Source organism: Panthera leo, chromosome C2, assembly GCF_018350215.1.
Source record: "Panthera leo isolate Ple1 chromosome C2, P.leo_Ple1_pat1.1, whole genome shotgun sequence".
Lineage (NCBI taxonomy): Eukaryota > Metazoa > Chordata > Mammalia > Carnivora > Felidae > Panthera > Panthera leo.
Genome location: NC_056687.1, coordinates 134,320,537 through 134,338,159, shown reverse-complemented (window position 1 = coordinate 134,338,159; position 17,623 = coordinate 134,320,537). Strand labels below are relative to the sequence as shown.

The window sequence follows — 17,623 nt, the reverse complement described above, 5'->3', positions numbered from 1 at the left end:
TAGAGTTACAGTTTTTTCTCTTGCAACTAATAAGCAGTCTGTGGGGAAACACTTTAAGATCATGCAAATATCCTGCTCCTCATCAAAATTTCTGCCTAGATTTAGCATCTATTGATGATTCTTCCCTGGTACAGTTCTTTCTATAATGGTTACAAACTGCTGATTTTCCAGTTCCAGCCCTCCTTCCAGTCAACATCAGCATTCTGATGAACGCAAAATCTATGCTTGATGGACTGACTGATTTACAGTTGACCCTTTAACATTGTGGGTTTAAACTGTGTGGGTCCACTTATATGTGGATTTTTTCCCATAAATACAGCACAGTGCTGTAAGTGTATTTTCTCTTCCTTCTGATTTTTGTAATATTTTCTTTTCTCTAGCTTAATTTTAAGAATATAGTATATAATACATATACAGAATATGTGTTAATCGACTGCTTATGTTATCAGTAAGGCTCTAGTCAACAGTAGGCTATTGGTAATTAAGTTTTTGGGGAGTCAAAGTTAATATGTGGACTTTTGACTCTGTGGGATGTTGGTGCCCTTGACCCTTGCATTGTTCAAGGGTCAACTATATTTATTCATTCAATCATTTATTCATTCAATCATTTATCATAGGTATGAGCTTATGGATATCTATTCTTTTCAATGCTTTATAATTCACTACTGAGTTATAAATTGTCCAGGTTTGGTTGGTGAAAGTAGATAGAAATGTTGACCGAGAAAAGAGACTGAGCTAAAATAAAACAAAAGCATTTATATGAGGTCTCAGAATTGCAATTCAGGGAACACAGATTTGGGCAGCAGCCCAAATAGTGTCTGTCCCTGCACCCTCCCACCCCCACCCCAGAATAAAAGTCAAGGGTTTTTAAAGACAAAATGGAATGCTTGTATTTTTTTTTCTTTTAACAAAAAATTTTGATTAATGTTGGCAGCAGAAAATTAATCTTGGCTGAATTTAATTGGTTAAGGCTATCACCAAGCAAAGTTTCTTACTTTAGCAAATTTTAGGCTGAGTCCTTGGAATATTTGCAGTTTGGCCCAGTTCAAAAGTTCATGGTTCTACCTGGTGAGGACATGCGTAAGGCCCATGTCTTTATTAGGCACTTGGCTCTGTTTAAAAACCCCCTGATGTAAGTGACTCCATTTTATTTTACCTTTCTTTTTTTTTATGTTTATTTCTTTATTTATTTATTGAGAGAGAGAGAGAGAGAGAGAGAGAGAGACAGAGAGAGAGAGAGAATGAATGTATGTGGGGAAGGGGCGGGGGGGGGGGGGGAGAGAATCCCAAGCAGGCTCTGAGTGATCGGCATAGAGCTCCACGTGGGGCTTGAACTCACAAACCATGAGATCATGACCTGAGCTGAAATCAAGAGTTGGATGATGCTTAACCGACTGAGCCACCCAGAGGCCCATATTTTACCTTTTACAGCATTCCCCTGTCACATTATTATCTTAAAGGTTTTTTTTGGTTAATGTTTATTTATTTTTGAGAGACAGACAGAGTGTGAGTGGGGGAAGGGCAGAAAGAGAGAGAGACACAGAACCCGAAGCAGGCTCCGGGCTCTGAGTCGTGAGCACAGAGCCTGATGCGGGGCTTGAACTCACAAACCGTGAGATCATGATCTGAACTGAAGTTGGACGCTTAACTGACTGAGCCACCCAGGCGCCCTACCCATCACATTGTTTTTTTAATTTTTAAAAATATTTTTATTTCTGAGCACACAAGCAGGGGAGAGGGGCAGAGAGAAAAATCTTAAGCAGGCTCAATGCTCAGTGCAGAGTCAGATGTGGAGTTCAATCCCCCCACGTGACCTGAACCAAAATCAAGAGTTGATGCTCAGGGTGCCTGCGTGGCTCATTAAGTTAAGCTCCCAACTCTTGGTTTAAGCTCGGGTCATGATCTCATGGTTCATGAGTTTGAGCCCCATGTCAGGCTCTGCACTGACAGTGTGGAGGCTGCTTGTGAGTCTGTCTCTCTCCCCCTCCCTGCCCCCCTCCGCCATAAATAAATAAATAAAAAGAAAGAAAAGAAACAGAAAGAAAGGAAAAGAAAGAAAAAGAAGGAAAGAAGAAAGAAAAAGAAAGAAAAAGAGTTGATGCTCAACAGACTAAGCCACCCAGGTGCCCCTCCCCTATCACATTTTTGAGTGCTTTCTTACTTTCCGGCAGAACAGATTGTCACAGGATCTTTATCTTTTCTGTCACAGTTCTGGGCAGCCATTTCTCTGAAGAGTCCTGGTTTTAGTGGGGGAATGTTATTAGAGATCAAGATCTGGGCACTATTGTGCTGGTTGCTAGTGGATGGTGCTCATCTCTATAGGATCTTGGCTTTTAGGCCACGAGGACAGAAAGAGGACAGAGCTAGGAAATAAGGCTTATATATATATATATATATATATATATATATATATATATATATATATATGTACACATGTACATTGATGGGTAAATGTATACATACATTCATACTGATAAACATATGTTACATACTTTAGAAATCATTAGGTCCCACCAGTGTCTCTAATTCTAATCCATCTCCACAGGGCTCTTTCTTGCCTTCCATCTTTCCATATTTATATGTCTCTTCTTTCATCGTGAGAACATTGGCTTCCGACAGCATCAACACGTTAACTTACTTGCGCAGCTCAATAATACATCTGAAATAGTTTCAGAATTGGTTCATTATACCACTACAATGAACAAATCTACCAAAAAGAATTCAGGATTTGTTTGAAGTACTCTCTCCTCACCCCACTGAATTCTGTGAGTATATTTAATCAAATGCTGTACTCCTAATTACTTGCATTACTTCTTTCTTTTTTTATCCCTTAAGGATGGATATAGTATTAATTTGAAATACAGTTTAATTCACTCATTTTACTTTGCTGTCAGCTTTTGCATATTTTCCGTCTTTATATCGTTGCTAATTTAATTATTTTGAATAGGTAGAAAATGATGATTTACTTTTCCAAAAGGTAAAGTTTTATGAAAAGGTATACTCAGGAAAGTGTCACTTTATTTCCCTCATTCCACCGCATCCTTTGTTAGGTATCCAACGTTACTGTTTTTTAGTTCATCATTCCTTTTATAAAGATAAGCAGATACATTTTCTTATTTTTTTTCTTATTTCCTCTTTCTTATGAAACACAGCATAGTATATATGTCCTTTTGCAATTTACTTTTGTCATTTATCTGTATCTTTTAAAAATCACTCCATATCACCTTATAGAGATCTTCCTCTTTAATTTTTTGCATACGCTTACTACTTTATTGTGCGTACGTATGTAATGTAGTTTATTCAACCGATCTCTTATACTTGGGCACTTAAATAATCTCCAGTAGCTTGAAATTGCAAATAATGCGGTAGTGAATAACCTTGTGCCTATGTATTTTCGTATTGTTTCAGGTTTATCTTCAGGGTAAATTCCTTGCAGTGGGATGGCTTGCTTCTCAAAGGATAAATGCTTATGTAATTTTATTAGGTATATGCCCAGTTCTCCTGTAGCATTTTGCATCTCCACTACTAGTGTATGGGAGTGCCTGTCTTTCCACAGCCTTGCCAACAGAGTAAACTGTAAAACTTTAGAATTTTTCCCGATTTGAAATATGAGAGATGGTGCCTCAGTGTCCATTTAATTTGTTGTGTTCATCTTAGGGGTGGAGTTGAATGTCTTTTCATATGTTTAGGAGCTGCTTTTTATGGGATATTTGGTTTTTTCCCCTCAATTTTGAATGCTCTTTGTAGTGATATCAGCCATTTATATTTATCAGTGATAAGTCTTGCAAAAAAATGTTTTCTCCTCATTTGTCATCTGTCTTTTTCTTTTGCTTGTGTTTTTCTTGTAGTACAAAGGTTTCATATTTGGATTTTAGTTCTAGTAAGGAAGGCTTCTTTTAAATGATTTCCCAGGTTATAGGAGGAATTTAGTGATTCTTTTTTACTTGTATAGTTCCCTTTGTTACATTTAAATCTCTGGTTTATTTGGAGTTGGGTTCAGTGTGAGAAATAGATGGATTTTTTACACCCCCCCCCCCTCAAATGTGTATCCATTTGTTAAAAAGACCATTCTTGTACCAGTGTTTTGTGATATCACCTTTATGATAGCCGAATCTATTTCTGCACTTCCCTACTCTGTTTCATTGGTCTCTCTGACTATTCATGCAGCAATACCACACTGTTCTCATTACAGAGGCTTTGTCGTGTGTTTTAATTTCTGTGGTATTTTTTTAATTAAAAAATGTTTAATGTGTTTATTATTTATTTTTGAGGGAGACACAGAGTGTGAGTGGGAGAGGGGTTCAGAAAGAAGGGGAGACACAGAATTTGAAGCAGGCTCTGGGCTTCTTGCTGTCAGCACAGAGCCTGTTGTAGGGCTTGAACTCATGAACCGTGAGATCATGACCTGGGCTGAAGTCACATGCTTAACCGACTGAGCCTCCCAGGTAGCCCAATGTATGTAGTATGTTTTAACAAGGTTTCCCATATATATTTCTTTTCAGTATTTCCTAGACGTTCTTGAATGTTTCTTTTCTACTTGACCTTCAGTATCAAGTTGTCTAGCTCCACAGAAAAGTCAATCATATTTTTGGGGGGCTCAAATTATATTTATAATTTTATGGTGTATTGATATTGAGATGTCCCAATCAGTGACAAAGTATTTATTTTCAGTTGTTCAGGACTACTGTTGTCTCTTTTAAGAGTGTTTATTTTTCTTTATGTGGGTTTTGAACATTTCAATTTATTCTTATTTAACCTTTTTTACTATTTTACTACTGTTTTAGGTGTGGTTTTCTCATCCATTATATATTCTATCTGGTTTTATTTGTGTATGTGAGTGTTACTGATGTTTTCATGTTTATTTTATATCCTGCTCCCTCGGTAAAATCTTTTGTTCTTGAGTTTTGTCGTTGATTTTCTAGGATTTTCCAGGTATTCATCAGGATATCTGCAGATAGTTTTAGTTCTTCTTTTCCAGCTGTTCTCCCTACAATCTTTGTCTGTAATAGTTTTGTTTCTTCTTTTCCAATTCTTGTTTTTTATACTTCTAATGGCTTCCTCTAGTCTTATTTTATTGACTAACATGTCCAGAAAAAAAGTAGTAGTGGTCCTAGTGGGTATCCTTGCCTTATTCCTTACCTTAATGGGCAGAGTAACACTGAGAGCTAGCAGCGGGAGAAAAGATAGATCTGCACAAGGTAATAATGCACAGTTCGAAATGCTTTACAGGCAGTACGTGTATTGTCATATACGGTTCTCTATAGTATTTCTCTTCCCTTTCATGGCTAAATATTTTGAAGGCGTTGTCTCTACCTTTCACCTTCATTGTTTTACCTTCCATTCTCATCCTTTAAACAGCTCCACTCTGGTTATTGCATTGTTAAAACCAAGGCCGCTGCTGAGAACCCTTTGTTACTCAATCTAATGGATTTATTTTCTCTTTATCTTACTTGCTTGTTTTTCCTCTTAGTGGCTTTCAACATTGCAGACCCTGCCTTCTTCTGAATGTATTTTTTCCCCTTACTTTTTGTTAAATCACATTCTTCTGGTTGTTCTTTTTCAGTCTCCTAGCTCTTTCTTCTCTACTCGGCTTCTGACTGCCTCTTCTTTCTGACATCCCGGGCTGCCTCTTTCAAAATTCTATTCTGTCTTCTTTTTGAACTATGTTAGTTTTCTAAGCAAACTTGTGGCCCAAGTTATCATCTATATTACAGCTATTCTGAGACTAACATTCTTTTGTCTGTTTTAAGTTTATTTATTTATTGGGCACCTGGGTGGCTCAGTCGGTTAAGTGTCCGACTTCGGCTCAGGTCATGACCTCACAGTTCGTGAGTTCAAGCCGCCTCAGGCTCTGTGCTGACATCTCAGGGCCTAGAGCCTGCTTCGGATTCTGTGTCTCACTCCCCTAAGCTCCTCCCCTGCTCACACTCTGTCTCTCTCTCAACATAAACAAAGATTAAAAGAAAAGTTTATTTATTTATTTTGAGAAGGAGGGAGAGAGCGAGAGCGAGCAGGGGAGGGGCAGAGAGAGAGAGGGGGAGAGAGAGAGAGAATCCCAAGCAAGCTTGGCATCAGCGTGGAGCCCAATATAGGGTTTAGACTCATGAACTGTGAGATCATGACCTGAGCTGAAGTCAGACACTTCCCCGACTGAGACACACAGGTACCCACTGAGAGTAAAATTTCTACTCTACATCTGTCTTCTGAGATGGAGATCTACATGTTCACCTGCCAACCTGGTATCAGTGTCCACTTTGGGATGTCAAAGTCAATTCACAGTATAAGTTCTAACCCTCTCCTCAAATGCTCCCAGTTTTAAGTGACCAGTACCGTGTATCTTATTGTATAAAGTAGAAACCTGAGGATCATCCTGTTCTTGTTTGTCACTCATCTTTATTCATTGTATTGTCAGGTTTTGTTGAATTTATGTCTCTACTCCTTCCAGTTTCCTCTAGCCTAAAGGAAAGGTAGACCCTGTCAACCAGAAGAAACATCATGAGTAAAGAATAGAGATGTTATATTTGGTAGAATACATAAAGTAAGATTAGAAGTAAGGTGAAGGATACCACTTGCAGTCATAAGAAATTTGGGTAGTCATTGGGTGAGATGATTAGATTACTTTGCAGGACATAGTAAGTCGGAAAAAAGGAAGGGAAGGGACTGCAGGTGGGAGACTAGTTAGGAAGCTAACAGCTTTAGCAGCTTTGTTAAGAGATACTAAGTGCTTATATTAAAGTATGACACTGGAGAATAAAACGAGACAGATTTGATAGATACCACATTGCTATTCAGTAAAATAGAGGAACAACATGGATCTGAAGATACAAAACAAAATTATCAAACTCTCAAGATTTCCTTAGAAGGCGATGAAGGTGGGGGCACCTGGGTGGCTCAGTCGGTTGAGCGTCCAACTTTGGCTCAGGTCACGATCTCACGGTGTGTGAGTTTGAGTCGCATGTCGGGCTCTGTGCTGACAGGTCAGAGCCTGGAACCTGCTTTGGATTCTGTGTCTCCCTCAAAAATGAATAAACCTTTAAAAAAAAGTTTAATAAAAAAAAATAAAGAAGGTGATGAAGGGTAGAGTAGTAGACAGTTTTGGAGAAACATAATGAGTTCTGTGATAAAGTATGCATAAGGTGTTGATACGGACTATCAATCAGGTGGAGAAAAATAGGGAATGATTGGAGATGGTGAGTAGGTTTCTTCTTCAGTGCTCGCTTCATCTGGTAGTATAGTGACTGTCCAGAGCAGTGTCGAGAAGTCATTTGAGGCAGCATCCAACCTATTGGCAATGTGTGTCTACTTTGGCTGATATGTACATGTGAGCATAGTCTAGGTTTTGGAATCCAAGTCAGAACTAGAGACATGGGGACAGAAGATAATGGTTGAAGACAGGAAATTTGAATGAGATGTTAAGCTAACCACCCCGCCCCCCCCCCCCCCCCCCACACACACACAAAAGAAATTTCTTTCTTTTTTCCTGAGAAGGGAGTCAGCCAAAGGAAACATAGATCTTGAAGAGCCCTTATGTTAATTAGGTGGCAGCATCAGAAAAAGGGTCAGACCTGATGGATTTGTTGTTGGGAAAACAATGATAGAAACACGGCAAAGAGAATTTTAGGAAGGAGATCCTGGTTATTAGGGCTATAGAGAAATCAAGGAGTATAAAGACTTGGGAAAGGACATTACATTTGGACCATTGAGAGAACAATTTCAGTAATTCAAAATGGCAAGAGTTCTATAAAAAGGAATTTGTACTTTTATAAAGATAATGTTGAAGAAAAATGTCCCATTTGAAAAGTTAAATAGTCATGTAATGCTAGTACTGTATTTTGCTAGACTTTGAAAAAATTTATAAAGTATGAACTGAGTGATAATTTGAAAAAAACAAACCCATCATGGATTAGAAACTGAATTAGAGATAGGAAATGAGAAAAGTATAGTGAGTCAGGCCCACAAATGAAGTTATATATGGAAACAGTGGGAATTTTCTGGAAGCATGTGGTAAATAATATGGTGCAGATTTTTGCATGATACTGTGGTCTAGGAAGCAAAATGCCAGTAAGGCAAATGGTAAGAAATAAATGTAGGAATACCGCTGAAGGCTACACGGCTGAGCAGGGACCTGGCAAAGTCCTCTTAATTTTGGCAACTGCAAAGTGATCCTTTAAGTAAATTGAGTTTTGTTTTGGTAAGAATGAGTTGTGATTGGTTTATTCTGATATAGGAAAGAAATAGGATATATTGGAGACATTTTAGGGTATACTTAGAGATATTGGCCCACTCTGATGTGGCCAAAGACTAGCAACTAAAAAGGATATTTAGAAAAAAAATTTTTTTTTAACGTTTATTTTTGAGACAGAGAGAGAGCATGAACGGGGGAGGGTCAGAGAGAGGGAGACACAGAATCTGAAACAGGCTCCAGGCTCTGAGCTGTCAGCACAGAGTCCCCTGCGGGGCTTGAACTCAAGAACCCCGAGATGGTGACCTGAGCTGAAGTCGGATGCTTAACCGACTGAGCCACCCAGGCGCCCCTAAAAAGGACATTTTAATTACAGAAGTAATTTGGTCTTAGAATAGAAAGCAATGGAAATGTAACAGATCTGAGAAGGGAGGTACACTATTCTACTGGTAAGTCTTAGCATTTAATATATCATGTGGTTTTTGTTGGCCACTCCATTAATGAAGACTTAAGCCAACATTCGAGCACACAAAAAGGGAAAGAGGTAATCATGGATTAGGGAAAGTGGATGTATTAAATCAAAATCAGAAAGCTTATTTTTGTGTATATCCAGAAAACATTCTGAATTCTCTTATTAAAATTTTATAAAATGTCTGTAGATCCTCTCGGTTCTTTTAAGTTGACTATTGTATCTGAAAAAAATGACAACTTTGTTGTCTTCCTTTTTACTCATTATGCCTTTTCTTACTGATTTGTTTTACTCTTCTATTTTGAAGTTTTAGTACAGTCTTGAGTAAAAGTGGTAATAGTGGGCATCTGTCTTACTCTTTTTTAAAGGCTAATGCTTCTGATGTGCCACCATTATGTATTATGTTTGCTATAGATTTTTGGGAAGATGCATTTCATTCACTTCATCACTTTAAGGTGGTTTTTTTCTAGCTAAATTTTGTGTTTATTTTTTAAAATCATTAATGCCATTAAATATTACAAAAATATTGTTTTCTGTATAGTTTTACTCTAAGTGGGTTGCATAATATGCAGTATTTTAGTAATAGGAAACTCCCAGTAAACATCATAAACAAAAAGACTGTTAGTCTATTCTTAAAGATATGAGAAGTCATTTTTCTCTTTGATTATCATAGGTCCGATAGGCTGTGGTACTGATTGCAGCTCTTCAGAAGTCAGCAGGAATGAAATTGAATTGGGGACTGAGAGAGTCAGCTATGAATTTGCAGATGTACTAAAACTTCTTTTTTTTTTGACTTTGAGTAACCTTGGTTTCTTTTCCTTGATAATCTCTGATAACTGCAGATTTCATACATAAAAAAGAAAATATTTGTAGTTAGATGCTGGTATGTTATTAATTGGAATGAGTACAGAAAGATTGGGAATGTGGTTTCAATGTTACATGTGACCACAGGTCATTATGTAAAACTTGAAAATGGATTAAATTTCTATTCATCTTTATTCACTACCATCTATGGAATTTTTTAATAGTGCAAACTAGGTGTTATTGAGAAAATATTTTAAATTACCATTTGTATTAATGGGTTATAATTACCTCAATCTGACAATACTCTTCTAAATAGCTTGCAAATAATGAAAGTTAAAAAAAAAACACACATTACTTTCTTTTTTAATTTTTTTTTACATTTATTTATTTTTGGTAGAGAGAGACAGAGCACAAGTGGGGGAGGGGCATAGAGAGAAGGAGACACAAAATCCGAAGCAGGCTCCAGGCCCTGAGCTGTCAGCACAGAGCCCAATGCGGGGCTCGAACTCACAAACCGTGAGATCACGACCTGAGGCAAAGTTGGATGCTTAACCGACTGAGCCACCCAGGTGCCCCAACACATATTACTTTTTAAATAGTTACCTGACTATTTAGATAACTTCTCTTCTCTGGGATATTATCTGTACATTACACTTGAAAAAGATATTCTGGAAAATACCTGATTTTAATCTAATAATAGCAGCTTTTGCATGGTTAATCATTCTCTTGGATAAAAGTTTGTTTTATCCGAAGCTATTGGTGTGTATTGAGATCTTTCTTTGATTTGCTAGTTTTGGGTTATTTTGTTGTTGTTGTTGTTGTTGTTGTTGTTGTTGTTTAGTATAAAAATGACTTGTTTGTCAACGTGTCTTTTTGAATTGTCACAAAAAGATTTTTTAAATGTGTGAGTTCTGAACCCTTATAAAGGTGTATTACTATAAAGTGCTGTGTTTAACTTGTGTCTTCTGAAGGACATTCTCTCACATTTAATTATATTAAATTAAACATTTCTTATGCTGATTCTTTTTATTTCATTTGTACATTCCAAAAATTATATAAAAATTTCCATACAAATTAATACTAATCATAATTTTCCTTACTAAAATACCATTTTGGTCCCTAATTTTACATTAATTATAATATTCTCATGTTTCATATATCCTAGATAACCAAAGATTTGAGTAAATAATAATAAGGTAAGAACATTTGAAGAAAATTAGACTGTGCTAAGCAGTTTATGACTGACCTTATGGTGAAAGAGGCAGAGAAGTGGGCAGTGGGGTAGTGATGGGAGAGGAGACCTATTTTTCTTGTGTTCTAGTCCATCACAATTTAGAAGAAAGAGACTCAAGATAAATGTGCCTACAATTACAGAGCAGGCTGATACGATTTATCATTTTTTCAGAGTACAATACAGTAGTCACAATAATTTGGTGAATGATCTTCATCTTTGTGTGAAGAAGTCTATTCAGTATCACGAAAACATCTATTATTACACAAAGCATAAATATAATTTCTGTATTGCATTATTAGAGGTTAACAAAGCCCTTTTTTTGTTTTTTGTTTTTGTTTGTTTTGTTTTGCTTAACTCACAGAAACCTCACAAGATTTGTTTGTTACCATTGAGCATGTTACTGTATATATTTAATATTTACTGTTATACCCCCCACCCCCCAAATGAAGCACATTTCCTGATGTTTAATCACAGAAATTGATAAAATGAACCCTCACATATGGTAAATCTTGTTTTCGTACATGGGCAAATATTCTGGTTACTGAATATTGTTTTCTTGCCCAAACAAACTCTTCTGGGCATAATTTAAGCTCTGTGGGATAAGTAAAATGGTACTTTAAGTTCTAAAAATCAGAAGTGCTGTTGAGAATTCTGGTTACTAAAAATGCCAGGTAAACTAGACATTTATATGTATCTAATTCAGTATACTACTTATAATTGAGTCTTGCTGATACTTGAAGTCCTGAAAAGTTCTAGGATTTTCTGATATACATGGTCCTTAGAGTGTTAGAAATTTGCTTGTTGTGTGTTTAGATTGTATGGTTTTCTAAAAGTATTTAGTATTCTGTGATTATTATTTGTTGTGGCTTAAGAGCTTGTCTCCTTTAATAAGTCAAGTTAATGAGTCATTCATTCCTGCAAAGATACACTGAGGTGATTGTTTTTTATTGAAGAATAATTGACATATAGTACTATTAGTTTCAGGTGTACAGTATATTGATTTGATATCTATATGCATTATGAAATGGTCATCACTAAGTGTAGTGACCACCTGTCACCATACAAAATTGTTACAATGTTAGTAACTGTATTCTCTATGTTGTATATTATATCCCTGTGTCTTTATTGATTTTATAACTGGAAGACCGTACCTCTTAATCCTCTTCACTTATTTTACTCATTTCCCCCCTCCTCCGTTCCCTGCCCAGCAACCTTTAGTTTCTTTTCTGCATCTGAGTCTGTTTCTGTTTTGTTTGTTCATTAAAAAAAAAAATTTTCCACATATACATGAAGTCATGTGCTATTTGTGTTACTCTGTCTGATTTATTTCACTTAGCGTAATACCCTTGAGGTCCATCCATATTGTAAATGGGAAGATTTCATTTTTTCATGACTGAATAATATTGCATTGTGTGTCTGTGTGTCTGTGTGTGTACATACCACATCTTCTTTATCCATTTATCTATCCGTGCACATTTAGATTGCGTCCATGTCTTGGCTATCGTAAGTAATGCTGCTGTGAACATAGGGGAGCATATGTGTTTTTGAACTAGAATTTTCATTTTCTTTGGGTAAATACCTAGAAGTGGATTTGCTGGATTGTATGGTAGTCCTCTGTTTTCAATTTTTTAGAGACCTCCTTACTGTTTTCCATTATGGCAACACCACTTTACATTCCCACCAGTGGTGCACAAAGTTGCTTTTTTCTCCACATCCTTACCAACACTTGTTACTTCTTTTCCTTTTGATACTAGCCATTCTGACAGGTGTGAGGTGATGTCTCATTGTGGTTTTGATTTGCATTTCCCTGATGGTTAGTCATATTGAGCATCTTTTCATGGGCTTGTTGGCCATCTATGTATGTTCTTTGAAAAAATGTGTATTCTGGTCCTCTGTCCATTTCTAATTGTTTGTTTCTTGATTCTGGGTTTTATAACTTTGTATATTTTGTATGTTATCCCTTATTGAATATATTACTTGCAAATATCTTCCCCCATTGAGGAGGTTGCCTTTTCATTTTGTTGATGTTTTTCTTCACTATGCAGAAGTTTTTTAGTTTTTATATAATCCCGTATTTGTTTATTAAAATTTTTTTTTTAATGTTTTTATTTATTTTTGAGACAGAGCATGAGCGGGGGAGGGGCAGAGAGAGAGGGAGACACAGAATCCGAAGCAGGCTCCAGGCTCTGAGCTGTAAGCACAGAGCCTAACGCGGGGCTCAAACTCATGGACTGTGAGATCATGACCTGAGCTGAAGTCAGACACTCAATCGACTGAGCCACCCAGGCGCCCCAGGCAGGCTATTTATTTTTGCTTTTGTTGTCCTTGCCTGAGGAGACAGATGAAAAACATTGCTAAGGTGACTGTCAAAGAGCTTACTGCCTATGTTTTCTTGTAGAAGTTTTATGGTTTCAGGTGTTACCTTTAATCCGTTTTGAGTTGGGTTTTGTAGGTGGTGTAAGAAAGTGATCCATTTTTTTTTTTTTTGGCATGGAGCTGTCCAGTTTTTCCAGCACTATTTATTGAAGAGACTGTCTTTTCCCCACTGTGTATTCTTGCCTCCTTTGTCATACACTAATTGACCATATAAACATGAGGTTATATTTGGACTCTCTATTCCATTGAGCCTTGTTTCTGTTTTTATGCCAGTACCATACTGTTTTGATTACTAGAGCTTTGTAGTATAGTTTGTAGTATAGTTTGAAATTTAGGAACATATCCTAAATTTTGGCTACTTTGGGTCTTTGTAGTTCCATACAAACTTTAGGATTATTTGTTCTTTCTGTGAAAAATGCCATTGTAATTTTGATATAATTTGCATTGAATCTGTAGATTGCTTTGGATAGTATGGGCATTTTAAGAATATTAATTCTTATCCATGAGCATACTATATCTTTCCAATTATTTGTGTTGTCTTCAGTTTTTTTTTCATCATTGTCATATAGTTTTCAACATTCAGCTCTTTCACTTCCTTGGTTAAATTTATTCCTTTGTGTTTTATTCTTTTTTGATGCAATTGTAAATGGGACTGTTTTCTTAATTTCTCTTTCTCATAGTTTGTTAGTAGTGTATAGAAATGCAACAGATCTCTGTTATGTTGACTTTGTATCTTGCAACATTCCTGAATTCATTTATTCTAGTAGTCTTTGGGTACAGGCTTTAGGGACTTCTATTTATTGTATCATGTCATGAGTGAACAGTAAGTTTTATGTTTTCCTTTCCAATTTGGATGCCTTTTAGTTTTTTCCCTTGCCTAGTTGCTGTGGCTATGACTTTCAACACTATGTTGAATAAAAGTGGTGAAAGTGGGCATTCTTGTCTTGTTCCTGATCTTACAGGAAAAGCTTTCAGCTTTTCACCATTGAGTAAGATGTTATATGTGGCCTTTATTATGTTGAGGTACATTCCCTCTGTTTCCACTGGATATTGAATTATGTGAAGTGCTTTTTAGGCATCTTTCAAGATGATCATATGATGTTTATCCTTCCTATTGTTAATATGGTGTGGAACATTGATTGATTTGTGGATGTCGAACCATTATGAGATCCCTGGAATACAGCCCATTTGATCATGATGTGTGATCCTTTAACTGTATTATTAAATTTGGCTTGCTAATATCTTTTTGAGGATTTTTGCATATATGTTCACCAGTGATATTGGCCTGCAGTTTTCTTTCTTGTAGTGTCTTTGTCTGGTTTAGGTCATGGTAATGCTGGCCTTATAAAGTGAGCTTGATAGCATTCCTTTCTTTTCAATTTTTTGGGATAGTTTGAGAAAGATAGGTATCAGCTCTTCTTTAAATGTTTGGTCCTGGACTTTTGTTTGTTGGGTGTTTTTTTGATTATTGATCCAACCTCCTTACTAGTAAATACTTATCTTCACATTTTCAGTTTCTTTCTGATTCAGTCTTAGAAGATTGTGTTTCTAGGAATTTATTCATTTCCTCTAGGTTGTCCAGTTTTTTGCTCTGTAATTTTTCATGGTAATATATTTATGTGATATTGGTTGTAAATTCTCTTTCATTACTGATTTTAATGAGTATTGAAATCATTAAATACTTTCTTTCTGTCTGTCTGTCTTTTTTTTGGATGAGTCTTGCTAACGGTTTATAAATTTTGTTTGTCTTTTCAAGGATTATCCCACCAAGTTTAAATTATGCCAGAAGAGTTTATCTTTTCTAAGAATCAACTCTTAGTTTTATTAATCTTTTTTACTTTTTATTTTACTCTCTATTTTTTTCTGCTCTGATCTTTATCATTTCCTTCCTTCCTCAAACTTTGGGCTTTGTTCCTTTTCCTAGTTCCTTTAGGCGTAAGGTCCGATTTCTGCTGTAGATTTTTCTTGTTTATGGAGGTGGACTTGTATTGCTAGACAGTTCTGTCTTAAAATTGTGTTTGCTGTTTCCTGTTGGTTTTGGAGCAGTGTGTTTCCATTTTTGTTTCTTTTAAGATATTACAACATTTTTTTAAATGTTTATTTTTGAGAGCAAGAGAAAGAGAGAGAGAGACAGAGAGGGAGAGCATGAGCCAGGGAGGGGCAGAGAGAGGGAGACACAGAATCCGAAGCAGGCTTCAGGCTCTGAGCTGTCAGCACAGAGCCCAATGCAGGGCTCAAACTCAGGAATGGTGAGATCATGACCTGATGTGAAGTCAGATGCTTAACCAACTGAGCCACCCAGACACCTTGTCTTAAGATATTTATCGATTTCCTCTTTGATTTCTTTCTTGACTCATTAGTTATTTAGTAGCATGTTGGGTAGTCTCCACGTGTTGTTTGTTTTTTCTCCAGTTTTCTTCTTTTTTTCCTCCATTTTTCTTCTTACAGTTATTTCTAGTATCATACCATTGTGGTCAGAAGAGATGCTTGGTATATCAGTCTTCTTTTAAATTCAAATTGTTTTGAGAGTTGTTTTGTGGCTTAATGTGATAATATTCTGAAGAATGGTCCATGTGCACTTGAGAAGAATGTATATTCTGCTGGTTTTAGATGGAATGTTCTGTATATATCTGTTTGGTATATCTCACCTAATGTTTGTTCAAGGCCAGTGTTGTTTTTTTTTTTTTTAATTTTTTTTAATGTTTATTTATTTTTGAGACAGAGAGAGAGTGCAAGTGGGGGAGGGGCAGAGAGAGAGGGAGACACAGAATCTGAAGCAGGCTCCAGGCTCTGAGCTGTCAGCACAGAGCCCGATGTGGGGCTCGAACCCACGAGCTTCGAGATCATGACCTGAGCCAAAGTTGGACGCTTAACCGACTGAGCCACCCAGGCGCCCCAAGGCCAGTGTTTTCTTATTAATTTTCTGTCTGAATGATGTGTTCATTGACATAGGTGGACTGTTAAAGTCCCCTACTGTTACTATATGACTGTCAGTTTCTCCCTTTGTGTCTGCTAATATTTGCTTTTTCTGTAGGTGTTCCTCTGGTGCATAAATATTTACAAGTATTATATATGTTTTCTTGTTGGGTTGATCCCTTTATCATTATGTATGTAATCCCTGCTTTGTCTCCTGTTACATCCTTTGCTTTAAAGTTCATTTTGTCTGATGTAAATATTGCTACCTGCTTTTTGTCTGATACTAAGTATTGCTACCCCAGCCTTCTTTTTGTTTCCATTTCCATGGAATATCTTTTTTCATCCCTTCACTTTCAGTCTGTGTGTATCTTTAGATCCAAAATGAGTCTCTTGTAGGCAGTATATAGATAGATCTTGTTTTTTAATCCATTTAATCACCTATGTCTCTTGATTGAAGCATTTAATCCATTTACATTGAAAATAATTATTGGTATGTATTTCCCTTTTATTAATGGTTTTCTGGTTGCTTTTGTAATTTTTCTCTGTTCCTTTCATTTTTTTTCTCTCTTCCCTTGTGATTTGATGACTTTTTTTAGTGTTACATTTAGATTCCTTTCTCTTTATTTTTTGTGTATTATAGGTTTTTGGTTTGTCGTTGCCATGAGGTTCATATATAACAACCTATATATTTATCAGTCTGTTTTAAGTTGGTAGTCATTTAAGTTCTAAGCATCCTGAAAGCACTACACTTTTACCCTTTTTTGCCACCGTGTTTTGTTTCTGATGTCATATTTTACATCTTTTTATTTAGTGTATCCCTTAACTAATTATTATACATTCAGGTGATTTTACTAATTTTTCTTTTAATTCTCACACTAGCTTTTTTTTTTTTAATTTTTTTTTAACGCTTATTTATTTTTGAGACAGAAAGAGACAGAGCATGAACGGAGGAGGGTCAGAGAGAGGGAGACACAGAATCTGAAACAGGCTCCAGGCTCTGAGCAGTCAGCACAGAGCCCGACGCGGGGCTCGAACTCACGGACCGCGAGATCGTGACCTGAGCCGAAGTTGGACGCTTAACTGACTGAGCCACCCAGGCGCCCCCACACTAGCTTTATAAGTGGTCGATCCACTGCCTTTTCTATGTGTTTGCCTGTACCAGTGATATATTTTTCTTTCAGGTATTTTCTTATTTTTAGTTACGGCCTTTCCTTTTATGCTTAGCGAAGTCTTTTTAATATTTCTTATAAAGCCAGTTTAGTAGTGATGAACTCTTTTAGCTTTTTCTTGTCTGGGAAACTCTTTATACCCCGTTCACTTCTGAATGATAACCTTGCTGGGTAGATTATCCTTGATCCTTGGTTGGAAGTTTTTTCTTTTTTAGCACTTAAATATATTATGCTCCCTCTCTTCTGACCTGCAAAGTTTCTGCTGAAGAATCTGTGGATAGTCTTGTGGGGGTTCCATTATATGTAACTAATTGCCTTTTCCTACTGCTTTTAAGATTGTCTTTATCTTTAATTTTTGACATTTTAAGTATGAGGTGTCTTGGCATGGATATCTTTTCCATCTCTTCACTGAAGTTCTTACTGTCTTCATCTGTTCATCTCATGAGTTTGGTAAATATCGTTATGACCATTAG

General features: G+C 36.5%; 1 protein-coding gene across 11 annotated transcripts in view; it reads left to right on the top strand.

Moving 5' to 3' along the window:
* The window catches only part of TBC1D5 (TBC1 domain family member 5), a 537,979-nt gene that overhangs the window by 104,289 nt on the left and 416,067 nt on the right, over nucleotides 1-17,623 (top strand). For 2 of the 11 annotated variants that reach the window (XM_042955448.1, XM_042955447.1), the window contains exon 3: nucleotides 2,546-2,765. The exons of the other annotated variants lie outside the window; for them this stretch is intronic. The gene's annotated coding sequence lies outside the window, so the exon portion shown is untranslated. The remainder of the gene's footprint in view (nucleotides 1-2,545; nucleotides 2,766-17,623) is intronic. 11 annotated transcript variants of the gene reach the window in all.